The sequence below is a fragment of the Taudactylus pleione genome, unplaced genomic scaffold (genome assembly GCF_031769625.1).
Source record: "Taudactylus pleione unplaced genomic scaffold, aTauple2 ptg000015l, whole genome shotgun sequence".
Classification (NCBI taxonomy): Eukaryota; Metazoa; Chordata; class Amphibia; order Anura; family Myobatrachidae; genus Taudactylus; species Taudactylus pleione.
Window position 1 is genome coordinate 4334785 of NW_028284417.1, and position 17095 is coordinate 4351879.

Genomic DNA, 17095 nt, shown 5'->3' on the forward strand with positions numbered 1-17095 from the left:
GCACTAGATTGGGAGCAGGCATGGGGCTGAGTAGAAAGTATGAAATAGAAGAACTAGATTGGGAGCAGGAGTGGGGCTGAGTAGAAAGTATGAAATAGAAACACTAGATTGGGAGTAGGAGTGGGGCTGTGTAGAAAGTATGAAATAGAAGCACTAGATTGGGATCAGGAGTGGGGCTGAGAAGAAAGTATGAAATAGAAGCACTAGATTGGGATCAGGAGTGGGGCTGAGTAGAAAGTATGAAATAGAAGCACTAGATTGGGATCAGGAGTGGGGCTGAGTAGAAGGTATGAAATAGAAGCACTAGATTGGGAGCAGGAGTGGTGCTGAGTAGAAAGTATGAAATAGAAGCACTAGATTGGGAGCAGGCATGGGGCTGAGTAGAAAGTATGAAATAGAAGAACTAGATTGGGAGCAGGAGTGGGGCTGAGTAGAAAGTATGAAATAGAAACACTAGATTGGGAGTAGGAGTGGGGCTGAGTAGAAAGTATGAAATAGAAGCACTAGATTGGGATCTGGAGTGGGGCTGAGAAGAAAGTATGAAATAGAAGCACTAGATTGGGATCAGGAGTGGGGCTGAGTAGAAAGTATGAAATAGAAGCACTAGATTGGGATCAGGAGTGGGGCTGAGTAGAAAGTATGAAATAGAAGCACTAGATTGGGAGTAGGAGTGGGGCTGAGTAGAAGATATGAAATAGAAGCACTAGATTGGGATCAGGAGTGGGGCTGAGAAGAAAGTATGAAATCGAAGCACTAGATTGGGAGCAGGAGTGGGGCTGAGAAGAAAGTATGAAATAGAAGCACTAGATTGGGAGCAGGAGTGGGGCTGAGTAGAAAGTATGAAATAGAAGCACTAGATTGGGATCAGGAGTGGGGCTGAGTAGAAGGTATGAAATAGAAGCACTAGATTGGGAGCAGGAGTGGTGCTGAGAAGAAAGTATGAAATAGAAGCACTAGATTGGGAGCAGGCATGGGGCTGAGTAGAAAGTATGAAATAGAAACACTAGATTGGGAGCAGGAGTGGGGCTGAGTAGAAGGTATGAAATAGAAGCACTAGATTGGGAGTAGTAGTGGGGCTGAGTAGAAAGTATGAAATAGAAGCACTAGATTGGGAGCAGGAGTGGGGCAGAGTAGAAAGTATGAAATAGAAACACTACATTGGGATCAGGAGTGGGGCTGAGTAGAAAGTATGAAATAGAAGCACTAGATTGGGATCAGGAGTGAGGCTGAGTAGAAAGTATGAAATAGAAGCACTAGATTGGGAGTAGGAGTGGGGCTGAGAAGAAGGTATGAAATAGAAGCACTAGATTGGGATCAGGAGTGGTGCTGAGTAGAAAGTATGAAATAGAAACACTAGATTGGGAGCAGGAGTGGGGCTGAGTAGAAAGTATGAAATAGAAGCACTAGATTGGGAGCAGGAGTGGGGCTGAGTAGAAATTATGAAATAGAAGCACTAGATTGGGAGCTGGAGTGGTGCTGAGAAGAAAGTATGAAATAGAAGCACTAGATTGGGAGCAGGAGAGGGGCCTGTGTAGAAATTATGAAATCGAAGCACTAGATTGGGAGCAGGAGTGGTGCTGAGAAGAAAGTATGAAATAGAAGCACTAGATTGGGATCAGGAGTGGGGCGGAGTAGAAAGTATGAAATAGAAGCACTAGATTGGGATCAGGAGTGGGGCTGAGTAGAAGGTATGAAATAGAAGCACTAGATTGGGAGCAGGAGTGGTGCTGAGTAGAAAGTATGAAATAGAAGCACTAGATTGGGAGCAGGCATGGGGCTGAGTAGAAAGTATGAAATAGAAGATCTAGATTGGGAGCAGGAGTGGGGCTGAGTAGAAAGTATGAAATAGAAACACTAGATTGGGAGTAGGAGTGGGGCTGAGTAGAAAGTATGAAATAGAAGCACTAGATTGGGATCAGGAGTGGGGCTGAGAAGAAAGTATGAAATAGAAGCACTAGATTGGGATCAGGAGTGGGGCTGAGTAGAAAGTATGAAATAGAAGCACTAGATTGGGATCAGGAGTGGGGCTGAGTAGAAAGTATGAAATAGAAGCACTAGATTGGGAGTAGGAGTGGGGCTGAGTAGAAGATATGAAATAGAAGCACTAGATTGGGATCAGGAGTGGGGCTGAGAAGAAAGTATGAAATAGAAACACTACATTGGGATCAGGAGTGGGGCTGAGTAGAAAGTATGAAATAGAAGCACTAGATTGGGATCAGGAGTGAGGCTGAGTAGAAAGTATGAAATCGAAGCACTAGATTGGGAGCAGGAGTGGGGCTGAGAAGAAAGTATGAAATAGAAGCACTAGATTGGGAGCAGGAGTGGTGCTGAGTAGAAAGTATGAAATAGAAGCACTAGATTGGGAGCAGGCATGGGGCTGAGTAGAAAGTATGAAATAGAAGCACTAGATTGGGAGTAGTAGTGGGGCTGAGTAGAAAGTATGAAATAGAAGCACTAGATTGGGAGCAGGAGTGGGGCTGAGTAGAAAGTATGAAATAGAAACACTACATTGGGATCAGGAGTGGGGCTGAGTAGAAAGTATGAAATAGAAGCACTAGATTGGGATCAGGAGTGAGGCTGAGTAGAAAGTATGAAGTAGAAGCACTAGATTGGGAGTAGGAGTGGGGCTGAGAAGAAGGTATGAAATAGAAGCACTAGATTGGGATCAGGAGTGGTGCTGAGTAGAAAGAATGAAATAGAAGCACTAGATTGGGAGCAGGCATGGGGCTGAGTAGAAAGTATGAAATAGAAGAACTAGATTGGGAGCAGGAGTGGGGCTGAGTAGAAAGTATGAAATAGAAACACTAGATTGGGAGTAGGAGTGGGGCTGTGTAGAAAGTATGAAATAGAAGCACTAGATTGGGATCAGGAGTGGGGCTGAGAAGAAAGTATGAAATAGAAGCACTAGATTGGGATCAGGAGTGGGGCTGAGTAGAAAGTATGAAATAGAAGCACTAGATTGGGATCAGGAGTGGGGCTGAGTAGAAGGTATGAAATAGAAGCACTAGATTGGGAGCAGGAGTGGGGCTGAGTAGAAGGTATGAAATAGAAGCACTAGATTGGGAGCAGGAGTGGTGCTGAGTAGAAAGTATGAAATAGAAGCACTAGATTGGGAGCAGGCATGGGGCTGAGTAGAAAGTATGAAATAGAGGAACTAGATTGGGAGCAGGAGTGGTGCTGAGTAGAAAGAATGAAATAGAAGCACTAGATTGGGAGCAGGCATGGGGCTGAGTAGAAAGTATGAAATAGAAGAACTAGATTGGGAGCAGGAGTGGGGCTGAGTAGAAAGTATGAAATAGAAACACTAGATTGGGAGTAGGAGTGGGGCTGTGTAGAAAGTATGAAATAGAAGCACTAGATTGGGATCAGGAGTGGGGCTGAGAAGAAAGTATGAAATAGAAGCACTAGATTGGGATCAGGAGTGGGGCTGAGTAGAAAGTATGAAATAGAAGCACTAGATTGGGATCAGGAGTGGGGCTGAGTAGAAGGTATGAAATAGAAGCACTAGATTGGGAGCAGGAGTGGTGCTGAGTAGAAAGTATGAAATAGAAGCACTAGATTGGGAGCAGGCATGGGGCTGAGTAGAAAGTATGAAATAGAAGAACTAGGTTGGGAGCAGGAGTGGGGCTGAGTAGAAAGTATGAAATAGAAACACTAGATTGAGAGTAGGAGTGGGGCTGAGTAGAAAGTATGAAATAGAAGCACTAGATTGGGATCAGGAGTGGGGCAGAGAAGAAAGTATGAAATAGAAGCACTATATTGGGATCAGGAGTGGGGCTGAGTAGAAAATATGAAATAGAAACACTAGATTGAGATCAGTAGTGGGGCTGAGTAGAAAGTATGAAATAGAAACACTAGATTGGAAGCAGGAGTGGGGCTGAGTAGAAAGTGTGAAATAGAAACACTAGATTGGGATCAGGAGTGGGGCTGAGTTGAAAGTATGAAATAGAATCACTAGATTGGGAGTAGGAGTGGGGCTGAGTAGAAAGTATGAAATAGAAACACTAGATTGGGAGTAGTAGTGGGGCTGAGTAGAAAGTATGAAATAGAAGCACTAGATTGGGAGTAGGAGTGGGGCTGAGTAGAAGATATGAAATAGAAGCACTAGATTGGGATCAGGAGTGGGGCTGAGAAGAAAGTATGAAATAGAAACACTACATTGGGATCAGGAGTGGGGCTGAGTAGAAAGTATGAAATAGAAGCACTAGATTGGGATCAGGAGTGAGGCTGAGTAGAAAGTATGAAATTGAAGCACTAGATTGGGAGCAGGAGTGGGGCTGAGTAGAAAGTATGAAATAGAAGCACTAGATTGGGAGCAGGAGTGGTGCTGAGTAGAAAGTATGAAATAGAAGCACTAGATTGGGAGCAGGCATGGGGCTGAGTAGAAAGTATGAAATAGAAGAACTAGGTTGGGAGCAGGAGTGGGGCTGAGTAGAAAGTATGAAATAGAAACACTAGATTGGGAGTAGGAGTGGGGCTGAGTAGAAAGTATGAAATAGAAGCACTAGATTGGGATCAGGAGTGGGGCAGAGAAGAAAGTATGAAATAGAAGCACTATATTGGGATCAGGAGTGGGGCTGAGTAGAAAATATGAAATAGAAACACTAGATTGGGATCAGGAGTGGGGCTGAGTAGAAAGTATGAAATAGAAACACTAGATTGGAAGCAGGAGTGGGGCTGAGTAGAAAGTGTGAAATAGAAACACTAGATTGGGATCAGGAGTGGGGCTGAGTTGAAAGTATGAAATAGAATCACTAGATTGGGAGTAGGAGTGGGGCTGAGTAGAAAGTATGAAATAGAAACACTAGATTGGGAGTAGTAGTGGGGCTGAGTAGAAAGTATGAAATAGAAGCACTAGATTGGGAGTAGGAGTGGGGCTGAGTAGAAGGTATGAAATAGAAGCACTAGATTGGGATCAGGAGTGGTGCTGAGTAGAAAGTATGAAATAGAAACACTAGATTGGGAGTAGGAGTGGGGCTGAGTAGAAAGTATGAAATAGAAGCACTAGATTGGGAGTAGGAGTGGTGCTGAGAAGAAAGTATGAAATAGAAGCACTAGATTGGGAGCTGGAGTGGGGCTGAGTAGAAATTATGAAATAGAAGCACTAGATTGGGAGCAGGAGTGGTGCTGAGAAGAAAGTATGAAATAGAAGCACTAGATTGGGAGTAGGAGTGGGGCTGAGTAGAAATTATGAAATAGAAGCACTAGATTGGGATCAGGAGTGGTGCTGAGTAGAAAGTATAAAATAGAAGCACTAGATTGGGAGCAGGAGTAGGGCTGAGTAGAAAGTATGAAATCGAAGCACTAGATTGGGATCAGGAGTGGGGCTGAGAAGAAAGTATGAAATAGAAGCACTAGATTGGGATCAGGAGTGGGGCTGAGTAGAAAGTATGAAATAGAAGCACTAGATTGGGATCAGGAGTGGGGCTGAGTAGAAGGTATGAAATAGAAGCACTAGATTGGGATCAGGAGTGGGGCTGAGAAGAAAGTATGAAATAGAAACACTACATTGGGATCAGGAGTGGGGCTGAGTAGAAAGTATGAAATAGAAGCACTAGATTGGGATCAGGAGTGAGGCTGAGTAGAAAGTATGAAATCGAAGCACTAGATTGGGAGCAGGAGTGGGGCTGAGAAGAAAGTATGAAATAGAAGCACTAGATTGGGAGCAGGAGTGGTGCTGAGTAGAAAGTATGAAATAGAAGCACTAGATTGGGAGCAGGCATGGGGCTGAGTAGAAAGTATGAAATAGAAGCACTAGATTGGGAGTAGTAGTGGGGCTGAGTAGAAAGTATGAAATAGAAGCACTAGATTGGGAGCAGGAGTGGGGCTGAGTAGAAAGTATGAAATAGAAACACTACATTGGGATCAGGAGTGGGGCTGAGTAGAAAGTATGAAATAGAAGCACTAGATTGGGATCAGGAGTGAGGCTGAGTAGAAAGTATGAAGTAGAAGCACTAGATTGGGAGTAGGAGTGGGGCTGAGAAGAAGGTATGAAATAGAAGCACTAGATTGGGATCAGGAGTGGTGCTGAGTAGAAAGAATGAAATAGAAGCACTAGATTGGGAGCAGGCATGGGGCTGAGTAGAAAGTATGAAATAGAAGAACTAGATTGGGAGCAGGAGTGGGGCTGAGTAGAAAGTATGAAATAGAAACACTAGATTGGGAGTAGGAGTGGGGCTGTGTAGAAAGTATGAAATAGAAGCACTAGATTGGGATCAGGAGTGGGGCTGAGAAGAAAGTATGAAATAGAAGCACTAGATTGGGATCAGGAGTGGGGCTGAGTAGAAAGTATGAAATAGAAGCACTAGATTGGGATCAGGAGTGGGGCTGAGTAGAAGGTATGAAATAGAAGCACTAGATTGGGAGCAGGAGTGGGGCTGAGTAGAAGGTATGAAATAGAAGCACTAGATTGGGAGCAGGAGTGGTGCTGAGTAGAAAGTATGAAATAGAAGCACTAGATTGGGAGCAGGCATGGGGCTGAGTAGAAAGTATGAAATAGAGGAACTAGATTGGGAGCAGGAGTGGTGCTGAGTAGAAAGAATGAAATAGAAGCACTAGATTGGGAGCAGGCATGGGGCTGAGTAGAAAGTATGAAATAGAAGAACTAGATTGGGAGCAGGAGTGGGGCTGAGTAGAAAGTATGAAATAGAAACACTAGATTGGGAGTAGGAGTGGGGCTGTGTAGAAAGTATGAAATAGAAGCACTAGATTGGGATCAGGAGTGGGGCTGAGAAGAAAGTATGAAATAGAAGCACTAGATTGGGATCAGGAGTGGGGCTGAGTAGAAAGTATGAAATAGAAGCACTAGATTGGGATCAGGAGTGGGGCTGAGTAGAAGGTATGAAATAGAAGCACTAGATTGGGAGCAGGAGTGGTGCTGAGTAGAAAGTATGAAATAGAAGCACTAGATTGGGAGCAGGCATGGGGCTGAGTAGAAAGTATGAAATAGAAGAACTAGGTTGGGAGCAGGAGTGGGGCTGAGTAGAAAGTATGAAATAGAAACACTAGATTGAGAGTAGGAGTGGGGCTGAGTAGAAAGTATGAAATAGAAGCACTAGATTGGGATCAGGAGTGGGGCAGAGAAGAAAGTATGAAATAGAAGCACTATATTGGGATCAGGAGTGGGGCTGAGTAGAAAATATGAAATAGAAACACTAGATTGAGATCAGTAGTGGGGCTGAGTAGAAAGTATGAAATAGAAACACTAGATTGGAAGCAGGAGTGGGGCTGAGTAGAAAGTGTGAAATAGAAACACTAGATTGGGATCAGGAGTGGGGCTGAGTTGAAAGTATGAAATAGAATCACTAGATTGGGAGTAGGAGTGGGGCTGAGTAGAAAGTATGAAATAGAAACACTAGATTGGGAGTAGTAGTGGGGCTGAGTAGAAAGTATGAAATAGAAGCACTAGATTGGGAGTAGGAGTGGGGCTGAGTAGAAGATATGAAATAGAAGCACTAGATTGGGATCAGGAGTGGGGCTGAGAAGAAAGTATGAAATAGAAACACTACATTGGGATCAGGAGTGGGGCTGAGTAGAAAGTATGAAATAGAAGCACTAGATTGGGATCAGGAGTGAGGCTGAGTAGAAAGTATGAAATTGAAGCACTAGATTGGGAGCAGGAGTGGGGCTGAGTAGAAAGTATGAAATAGAAGCACTAGATTGGGAGCAGGAGTGGTGCTGAGTAGAAAGTATGAAATAGAAGCACTAGATTGGGAGCAGGCATGGGGCTGAGTAGAAAGTATGAAATAGAAGAACTAGGTTGGGAGCAGGAGTGGGGCTGAGTAGAAAGTATGAAATAGAAACACTAGATTGGGAGTAGGAGTGGGGCTGAGTAGAAAGTATGAAATAGAAGCACTAGATTGGGATCAGGAGTGGGGCAGAGAAGAAAGTATGAAATAGAAGCACTATATTGGGATCAGGAGTGGGGCTGAGTAGAAAATATGAAATAGAAACACTAGATTGGGATCAGGAGTGGGGCTGAGTAGAAAGTATGAAATAGAAACACTAGATTGGAAGCAGGAGTGGGGCTGAGTAGAAAGTGTGAAATAGAAACACTAGATTGGGATCAGGAGTGGGGCTGAGTTGAAAGTATGAAATAGAATCACTAGATTGGGAGTAGGAGTGGGGCTGAGTAGAAAGTATGAAATAGAAACACTAGATTGGGAGTAGTAGTGGGGCTGAGTAGAAAGTATGAAATAGAAGCACTAGATTGGGAGTAGGAGTGGGGCTGAGTAGAAGGTATGAAATAGAAGCACTAGATTGGGATCAGGAGTGGTGCTGAGTAGAAAGTATGAAATAGAAACACTAGATTGGGAGTAGGAGTGGGGCTGAGTAGAAAGTATGAAATAGAAGCACTAGATTGGGAGTAGGAGTGGTGCTGAGAAGAAAGTATGAAATAGAAGCACTAGATTGGGAGCTGGAGTGGGGCTGAGTAGAAATTATGAAATAGAAGCACTAGATTGGGAGCAGGAGTGGTGCTGAGAAGAAAGTATGAAATAGAAGCACTAGATTGGGAGTAGGAGTGGGGCTGAGTAGAAATTATGAAATAGAAGCACTAGATTGGGATCAGGAGTGGTGCTGAGTAGAAAGTATAAAATAGAAGCACTAGATTGGGAGCAGGAGTAGGGCTGAGTAGAAAGTATGAAATCGAAGCACTAGATTGGGATCAGGAGTGGGGCTGAGAAGAAAGTATGAAATAGAAGCACTAGATTGGGATCAGGAGTGGGGCTGAGTAGAAAGTATGAAATAGAAGCACTAGATTGGGATCAGGAGTGGGGCTGAGTAGAAGGTATGAAATAGAAGCACTAGATTGGGAGCAGGAGTGGTGCTGAGTAGAAAGTATGAAATAGAAGCACTAGATTGGGAGCAGGCATGGGGCTGAGTAGAAAGTATGAAATAGAAGAACTAGATTGGGAGCAGGAGTGGGGCTGAGTAGAAAGTATGAAATAGAAACACTAGATTGGGAGTAGGAGTGGGGCTGTGTAGAAAGTATGAAATAGAAGCACTAGATTGGGATCAGGAGTGGGGCTGAGAAGAAAGTATGAAATAGAAGCACTAGATTGGGATCAGGAGTGGGGCTGAGTAGAAAGTATGAAATAGAAGCACTAGATTGGGATCAGGAGTGGGGCTGAGTAGAAGGTATGAAATAGAAGCACTAGATTGGGAGCAGGAGTGGTGCTGAGTAGAAAGTATGAATAGAAGCACTAGATTGGGAGCAGGCATGGGGCTGAGTAGAAAGTATGAAATAGAAGAACTAGATTGGGAGCAGGAGTGGGGCTGAGTAGAAAGTATGAAATAGAAACACTAGATTGGGAGTAGGAGTGGGGCTGAGTAGAAAGTATGAAATAGAAGCACTAGATTGGGATCTGGAGTGGGGCTGAGAAGAAAGTATGAAATAGAAGCACTAGATTGGGATCAGGAGTGGGGCTGAGTAGAAAGTATGAAATAGAAGCACTAGATTGGGATCAGGAGTGGGGCTGAGTAGAAAGTATGAAATAGAAGCACTAGATTGGGAGTAGGAGTGGGGCTGAGTAGAAGATATGAAATAGAAGCACTAGATTGGGATCAGGAGTGGGGCTGAGAAGAAAGTATGAAATCGAAGCACTAGATTGGGAGCAGGAGTGGGGCTGAGAAGAAAGTATGAAATAGAAGCACTAGATTGGGAGCAGGAGTGGGGCTGAGTAGAAAGTATGAAATAGAAGCACTAGATTGGGATCAGGAGTGGGGCTGAGTAGAAGGTATGAAATAGAAGCACTAGATTGGGAGCAGGAGTGGTGCTGAGAAGAAAGTATGAAATAGAAGCACTAGATTGGGAGCAGGCATGGGGCTGAGTAGAAAGTATGAAATAGAAACACTAGATTGGGAGCAGGAGTGGGGCTGAGTAGAAGGTATGAAATAGAAGCACTAGATTGGGAGTAGTAGTGGGGCTGAGTAGAAAGTATGAAATAGAAGCACTAGATTGGGAGCAGGAGTGGGGCAGAGTAGAAAGTATGAAATAGAAACACTACATTGGGATCAGGAGTGGGGCTGAGTAGAAAGTATGAAATAGAAGCACTAGATTGGGATCAGGAGTGAGGCTGAGTAGAAAGTATGAAATAGAAGCACTAGATTGGGAGTAGGAGTGGGGCTGAGAAGAAGGTATGAAATAGAAGCACTAGATTGGGATCAGGAGTGGTGCTGAGTAGAAAGTATGAAATAGAAACACTAGATTGGGAGCAGGAGTGGGGCTGAGTAGAAAGTATGAAATAGAAGCACTAGATTGGGAGCAGGAGTGGGGCTGAGTAGAAATTATGAAATAGAAGCACTAGATTGGGAGCTGGAGTGGTGCTGAGAAGAAAGTATGAAATAGAAGCACTAGATTGGGAGCAGGAGAGGGGCCTGTGTAGAAATTATGAAATCGAAGCACTAGATTGGGAGCAGGAGTGGTGCTGAGAAGAAAGTATGAAATAGAAGCACTAGATTGGGATCAGGAGTGGGGCTGAGTAGAAAGTATGAAATAGAAGCACTAGATTGGGATCAGGAGTGGGGCTGAGTAGAAGGTATGAAATAGAAGCACTAGATTGGGAGCAGGAGTGGTGCTGAGTAGAAAGTATGAAATAGAAGCACTAGATTGGGAGCAGGCATGGGGCTGAGTAGAAAGTATGAAATAGAAGATCTAGATTGGGAGCAGGAGTGGGGCTGAGTAGAAAGTATGAAATAGAAACACTAGATTGGGAGTAGGAGTGGGGCTGAGTAGAAAGTATGAAATAGAAGCACTAGATTGGGATCAGGAGTGGGGCTGAGAAGAAAGTATGAAATAGAAGCACTAGATTGGGATCAGGAGTGGGGCTGAGTAGAAAGTATGAAATAGAAGCACTAGATTGGGATCAGGAGTGGGGCTGAGTAGAAAGTATGAAATAGAAGCACTAGATTGGGAGTAGGAGTGGGGCTGAGTAGAAGATATGAAATAGAAGCACTAGATTGGGATCAGGAGTGGGGCTGAGAAGAAAGTATGAAATAGAAACACTACATTGGGATCAGGAGTGGGGCTGAGTAGAAAGTATGAAATAGAAGCACTAGATTGGGATCAGGAGTGAGGCTGAGTAGAAAGTATGAAATCGAAGCACTAGATTGGGAGCAGGAGTGGGGCTGAGAAGAAAGTATGAAATAGAAGCACTAGATTGGGAGCAGGAGTGGTGCTGAGTAGAAAGTATGAAATAGAAGCACTAGATTGGGAGCAGGCATGGGGCTGAGTAGAAAGTATGAAATAGAAGAACTAGGTTGGGAGCAGGAGTGGGGCTGAGTAGAAAGTATGAAATAGAAACACTAGATTGGGAGTAGGAGTGGGGCTGAGTAGAAAGTATGAAATAGAAGCACTAGATTGGGATCAGGAGTGGGGCAGAGAAGAAAGTATGAAATAGAAGCACTATATTGGGATCAGGAGTGGGGCTGAGTAGAAAATATGAAATAGAAACACTAGATTGGGATCAGGAGTGGGGCTGAGTAGAAAGTATGAAATAGAAACACTAGATTGGAAGCAGGAGTGGGGCTGAGTAGAAAGTGTGAAATAGAAACACTAGATTGGGATCAGGAGTGGGGCTGAGTAGAAAGTATGAAATAGAAACACTAGATTGGGAGTAGTAGTGGGGCTGAGTTGAAAGTATGAAATAGAAGCACTAGATTGGGAGTAGGAGTGGGGCTGAGTAGAAGGTATGAAATAGAAGCACTAGATTGGGATCAGGAGTGGTGCTGAGTAGAAAGTATGAAATAGAAACACTAGATTGGGAGTAGGAGTGGGGCTGAGTAGAAAGTATGAAATAGAAGCACTAGATTGGGAGTAGGAGTGGTGCTGCGAAGAAAGTATGAAATAGAAGCACTAGATTGGGAGCAGGAGTGGGTCTGAGTAGAAATTATGAAATAGAAGCACTAGATTGGGAGCAGGAGTGGTGCTGAGAAGAAAGTATGAAATAGAAGCACTAGATTGGGAGTAGGAGTGGGGCTGAGTAGAAATTATGAAATAGAAGCACTAGATTGGGATCAGGAGTGGTGCTGAGTAGAAAGTATAAAATAGAAGCACTAGATTGGGAGCAGGAGTAGGGCTGAGTAGAAAGTATGAAATCGAAGCTCTAGATTGGGAATAGGAGTGGGGCTGAGTAGAAAGTATGAAATAGAAGCACTAGATTGGGATCTGGAGTGGGGCTGAGAAGAAAGTATGAAATAGAAGCACTAGATTGGGATCAGGAGTGGGGCTGAGTAGAAAGTATGAAATAGAAGCACTAGATTGGGATCAGGAGTGGGGCTGAGTAGAAAGTATGAAATAGAAGCACTAGATTGGGAGTAGGAGTGGGGCTGAGTAGAAGATATGAAATAGAAGCACTAGATTGGGATCAGGAGTGGGGCTGAGAAGAAAGTATGAAATCGAAGCACTAGATTGGGAGCAGGAGTGGGGCTGAGAAGAAAGAATGAAATAGAAGCACTAGATTGGGAGCAGGAGTGGGGCTGAGTAGAAAGTATGAAATAGAAGCACTAGATTGGGATCAGGAGTGGGGCTGAGTAGAAGGTTTGAAATAGAAGCACTAGATTGGGAGCAGGAGTGGTGCTGAGTAGAAAGTATGAAATAGAAGCACTAGATTGGGAGCAGGCATGGGGCTGAGTAGAAAGTATGAAATAGAAACACTAGATTGGGAGCAGGAGTGGGGCTGAGTAGAAGGTATGAAATAGAAGCACTAGATTGGGAGTAGTAGTGGGGCTGAGTAGAAAGTATGAAATAGAAGCACTAGATTGGGAGCAGGAGTGGGGCTGAGTAGAAAGTATGAAATAGAAACACTACATTGGGATCAGGAGTGGGGCTGAGTAGAAAGTATGAAATAGAAGCACTAGATTGGGATCAGGAGTGAGGCTGAGTAGAAAGTATGAAGTAGAAGCACTAGATTGGGAGTAGGAGTGGGGCTGAGAAGAAGGTATGAAATAGAAGCACTAGATTGGGATCAGGAGTGGTGCTGAGTAGAAAGAATGAAATAGAAGCACTAGATTGGGATCAGGAGTGGGGCTGAGTAGAAGGTATGAAATAGAAGCACTAGATTGGGAGCAGGAGTGGTGCTGAGTAGAAAGTATGAAATAGAAGCACTAGATTGGGAGCAGGCATGGGGCTGAGTAGAAAGTATGAAATAGAAGAACTAGATTGGGAGCAGGAGTGGGGCTGAGTAGAAAGTATGAAATAGAAACACTAGATTGGGAGTAGGAGTGGGGCTGAGTAGAAAGTATGAAATAGAAGCACTAGATTGGGATCTGGAGTGGGGCTGAGAAGAAAGTATGAAATAGAAGCACTAGATTGGGATCAGGAGTTGGGCTGAGTAGAAAGTATGAAATAGAAGCACTAGATTGGGATCAGGAGTGGGGCTGAGTAGAAAGTATGAAATAGAAGCACTAGATTGGGAGTAGGAGTGGGGCTGAGTAGAAGATATGAAATAGAAGCACTAGATTGGGATCAGGAGTGGGGCTGAGAAGAAAGTATGAAATCGAAGCACTAGATTGGGAGCAGGAGTGGGGCTGAGAAGAAAGTATGAAATAGAAGCACTAGATTGGGAGCAGGAGTGGGGCTGAGTAGAAAGTATGAAATAGAAGCACTAGATTGGGATCAGGAGTGGGGCTGAGTAGAAGGTATGAAATAGAAGCACTAGATTGGGAGCAGGAGTGGTGCTGAGAAGAAAGTATGAAATAGAAGCACTAGATTGGGAGCAGGCATGGGGCTGAGTAGAAAGTATGAAATAGAAACACTAGATTGGGAGCAGGAGTGGGGCTGAGTAGAAGGTATGAAATAGAAGCACTAGATTGGGAGTAGTAGTGGGGCTGAGTAGAAAGTATGAAATAGAAGCACTAGATTGGGAGCAGGAGTGGGGCAGAGTAGAAAGTATGAAATAGAAACACTACATTGGGATCAGGAGTGGGGCTGAGTAGAAAGTATGAAATAGAAGCACTAGATTGGGATCAGGAGTGAGGCTGAGTAGAAAGTATGAAATAGAAGCACTAGATTGGGAGTAGGAGTGGGGCTGAGAAGAAGGTATGAAATAGAAGCACTAGATTGGGATCAGGAGTGGTGCTGAGTAGAAAGTATGAAATAGAAACACTAGATTGGGAGCAGGAGTGGGGCTGAGTAGAAAGTATGAAATAGAAGCACTAGATTGGGAGCAGGAGTGGGGCTGAGTAGAAATTATGAAATAGAAGCACTAGATTGGGAGCTGGAGTGGTGCTGAGAAGAAAGTATGAAATAGAAGCACTAGATTGGGAGCAGGAGAGGGGCCTGTGTAGAAATTATGAAATCGAAGCACTAGATTGGGAGCAGGAGTGGTGCTGAGAAGAAAGTATGAAATAGAAGCACTAGATTGGGATCAGGAGTGGGGCTGAGTAGAAAGTATGAAATAGAAGCACTAGATTGGGATCAGGAGTGGGGCTGAGTAGAAGGTATGAAATAGAAGCACTAGATTGGGAGCAGGAGTGGTGCTGAGTAGAAAGTATGAAATAGAAGCACTAGATTGGGAGCAGGCATGGGGCTGAGTAGAAAGTATGAAATAGAAGATCTAGATTGGGAGCAGGAGTGGGGCTGAGTAGAAAGTATGAAATAGAAACACTAGATTGGGAGTAGGAGTGGGGCTGAGTAGAAAGTATGAAATAGAAGCACTAGATTGGGATCAGGAGTGGGGCTGAGAAGAAAGTATGAAATAGAAGCACTAGATTGGGATCAGGAGTGGGGCTGAGTAGAAAGTATGAAATAGAAGCACTAGATTGGGATCAGGAGTGGGGCTGAGTAGAAAGTATGAAATAGAAGCACTAGATTGGGAGTAGGAGTGGGGCTGAGTAGAAGATATGAAATAGAAGCACTAGATTGGGATCAGGAGTGGGGCTGAGAAGAAAGTATGAAATAGAAACACTACATTGGGATCAGGAGTGGGGCTGAGTAGAAAGTATGAAATAGAAGCACTAGATTGGGATCAGGAGTGAGGCTGAGTAGAAAGTATGAAATCGAAGCACTAGATTGGGAGCAGGAGTGGGGCTGAGAAGAAAGTATGAAATAGAAGCACTAGATTGGGAGCAGGAGTGGTGCTGAGTAGAAAGTATGAAATAGAAGCACTAGATTGGGAGCAGGCATGGGGCTGAGTAGAAAGTATGAAATAGAAGAACTAGGTTGGGAGCAGGAGTGGGGCTGAGTAGAAAGTATGAAATAGAAACACTAGATTGGGAGTAGGAGTGGGGCTGAGTAGAAAGTATGAAATAGAAGCACTAGATTGGGATCAGGAGTGGGGCAGAGAAGAAAGTATGAAATAGAAGCACTATATTGGGATCAGGAGTGGGGCTGAGTAGAAAATATGAAATAGAAACACTAGATTGGGATCAGGAGTGGGGCTGAGTAGAAAGTATGAAATAGAAACACTAGATTGGAAGCAGGAGTGGGGCTGAGTAGAAAGTGTGAAATAGAAACACTAGATTGGGATCAGGAGTGGGGCTGAGTAGAAAGTATGAAATAGAAACACTAGATTGGGAGTAGTAGTGGGGCTGAGTTGAAAGTATGAAATAGAAGCACTAGATTGGGAGTAGGAGTGGGGCTGAGTAGAAGGTATGAAATAGAAGCACTAGATTGGGATCAGGAGTGGTGCTGAGTAGAAAGTATGAAATAGAAACACTAGATTGGGAGTAGGAGTGGGGCTGAGTAGAAAGTATGAAATAGAAGCACTAGATTGGGAGTAGGAGTGGTGCTGCGAAGAAAGTATGAAATAGAAGCACTAGATTGGGAGCAGGAGTGGGTCTGAGTAGAAATTATGAAATAGAAGCACTAGATTGGGAGCAGGAGTGGTGCTGAGAAGAAAGTATGAAATAGAAGCACTAGATTGGGAGTAGGAGTGGGGCTGAGTAGAAATTATGAAATAGAAGCACTAGATTGGGATCAGGAGTGGTGCTGAGTAGAAAGTATAAAATAGAAGCACTAGATTGGGAGCAGGAGTAGGGCTGAGTAGAAAGTATGAAATCGAAGCTCTAGATTGGGAATAGGAGTGGGGCTGAGTAGAAAGTATGAAATAGAAGCACTAGATTGGGATCTGGAGTGGGGCTGAGAAGAAAGTATGAAATAGAAGCACTAGATTGGGATCAGGAGTGGGGCTGAGTAGAAAGTATGAAATAGAAGCACTAGATTGGGATCAGGAGTGGGGCTGAGTAGAAAGTATGAAATAGAAGCACTAGATTGGGAGTAGGAGTGGGGCTGAGTAGAAGATATGAAATAGAAGCACTAGATTGGGATCAGGAGTGGGGCTGAGAAGAAAGTATGAAATCGAAGCACTAGATTGGGAGCAGGAGTGGGGCTGAGAAGAAAGAATGAAATAGAAGCACTAGATTGGGAGCAGGAGTGGGGCTGAGTAGAAAGTATGAAATAGAAGCACTAGATTGGGATCAGGAGTGGGGCTGAGTAGAAGGTTTGAAATAGAAGCACTAGATTGGGAGCAGGAGTGGTGCTGAGTAGAAAGTATGAAATAGAAGCACTAGATTGGGAGCAGGCATGGGGCTGAGTAGAAAGTATGAAATAGAAACACTAGATTGGGAGCAGGAGTGGGGCTGAGTAGAAGGTATGAAATAGAAGCACTAGATTGGGAGTAGTAGTGGGGCTGAGTAGAAAGTATGAAATAGAAGCACTAGATTGGGAGCAGGAGTGGGGCTGAGTAGAAAGTATGAAATAGAAACACTACATTGGGATCAGGAGTGGGGCTGAGTAGAAAGTATGAAATAGAAGCACTAGATTGGGATCAGGAGTGAGGCTGAGTAGAAAGTATGAAGTAGAAGCACTAGATTGGGAGTAGGAGTGGGGCTGAGAAGAAGGTATGAAATAGAAGCACTAGATTGGGATCAGGAGTGGTGCTGAGTAGAAAGAATGAAATAGAAGCACTAGATTGGGAGCAGGCATGGGGCTGAGTAGAAAGTATGAAATAGAAGAACTAGATTGGGAGCAGGAGTGGGGCTGAGTAGAAAGTATGAAATAGAAACACTAGATTGGGAGTAGGAGTGGGGCTGTGTAGAAAGTATGAAATAGAAGCACTAGATTGGGATCAGGAGTGGTGCTGAGAAGAAAGTATGA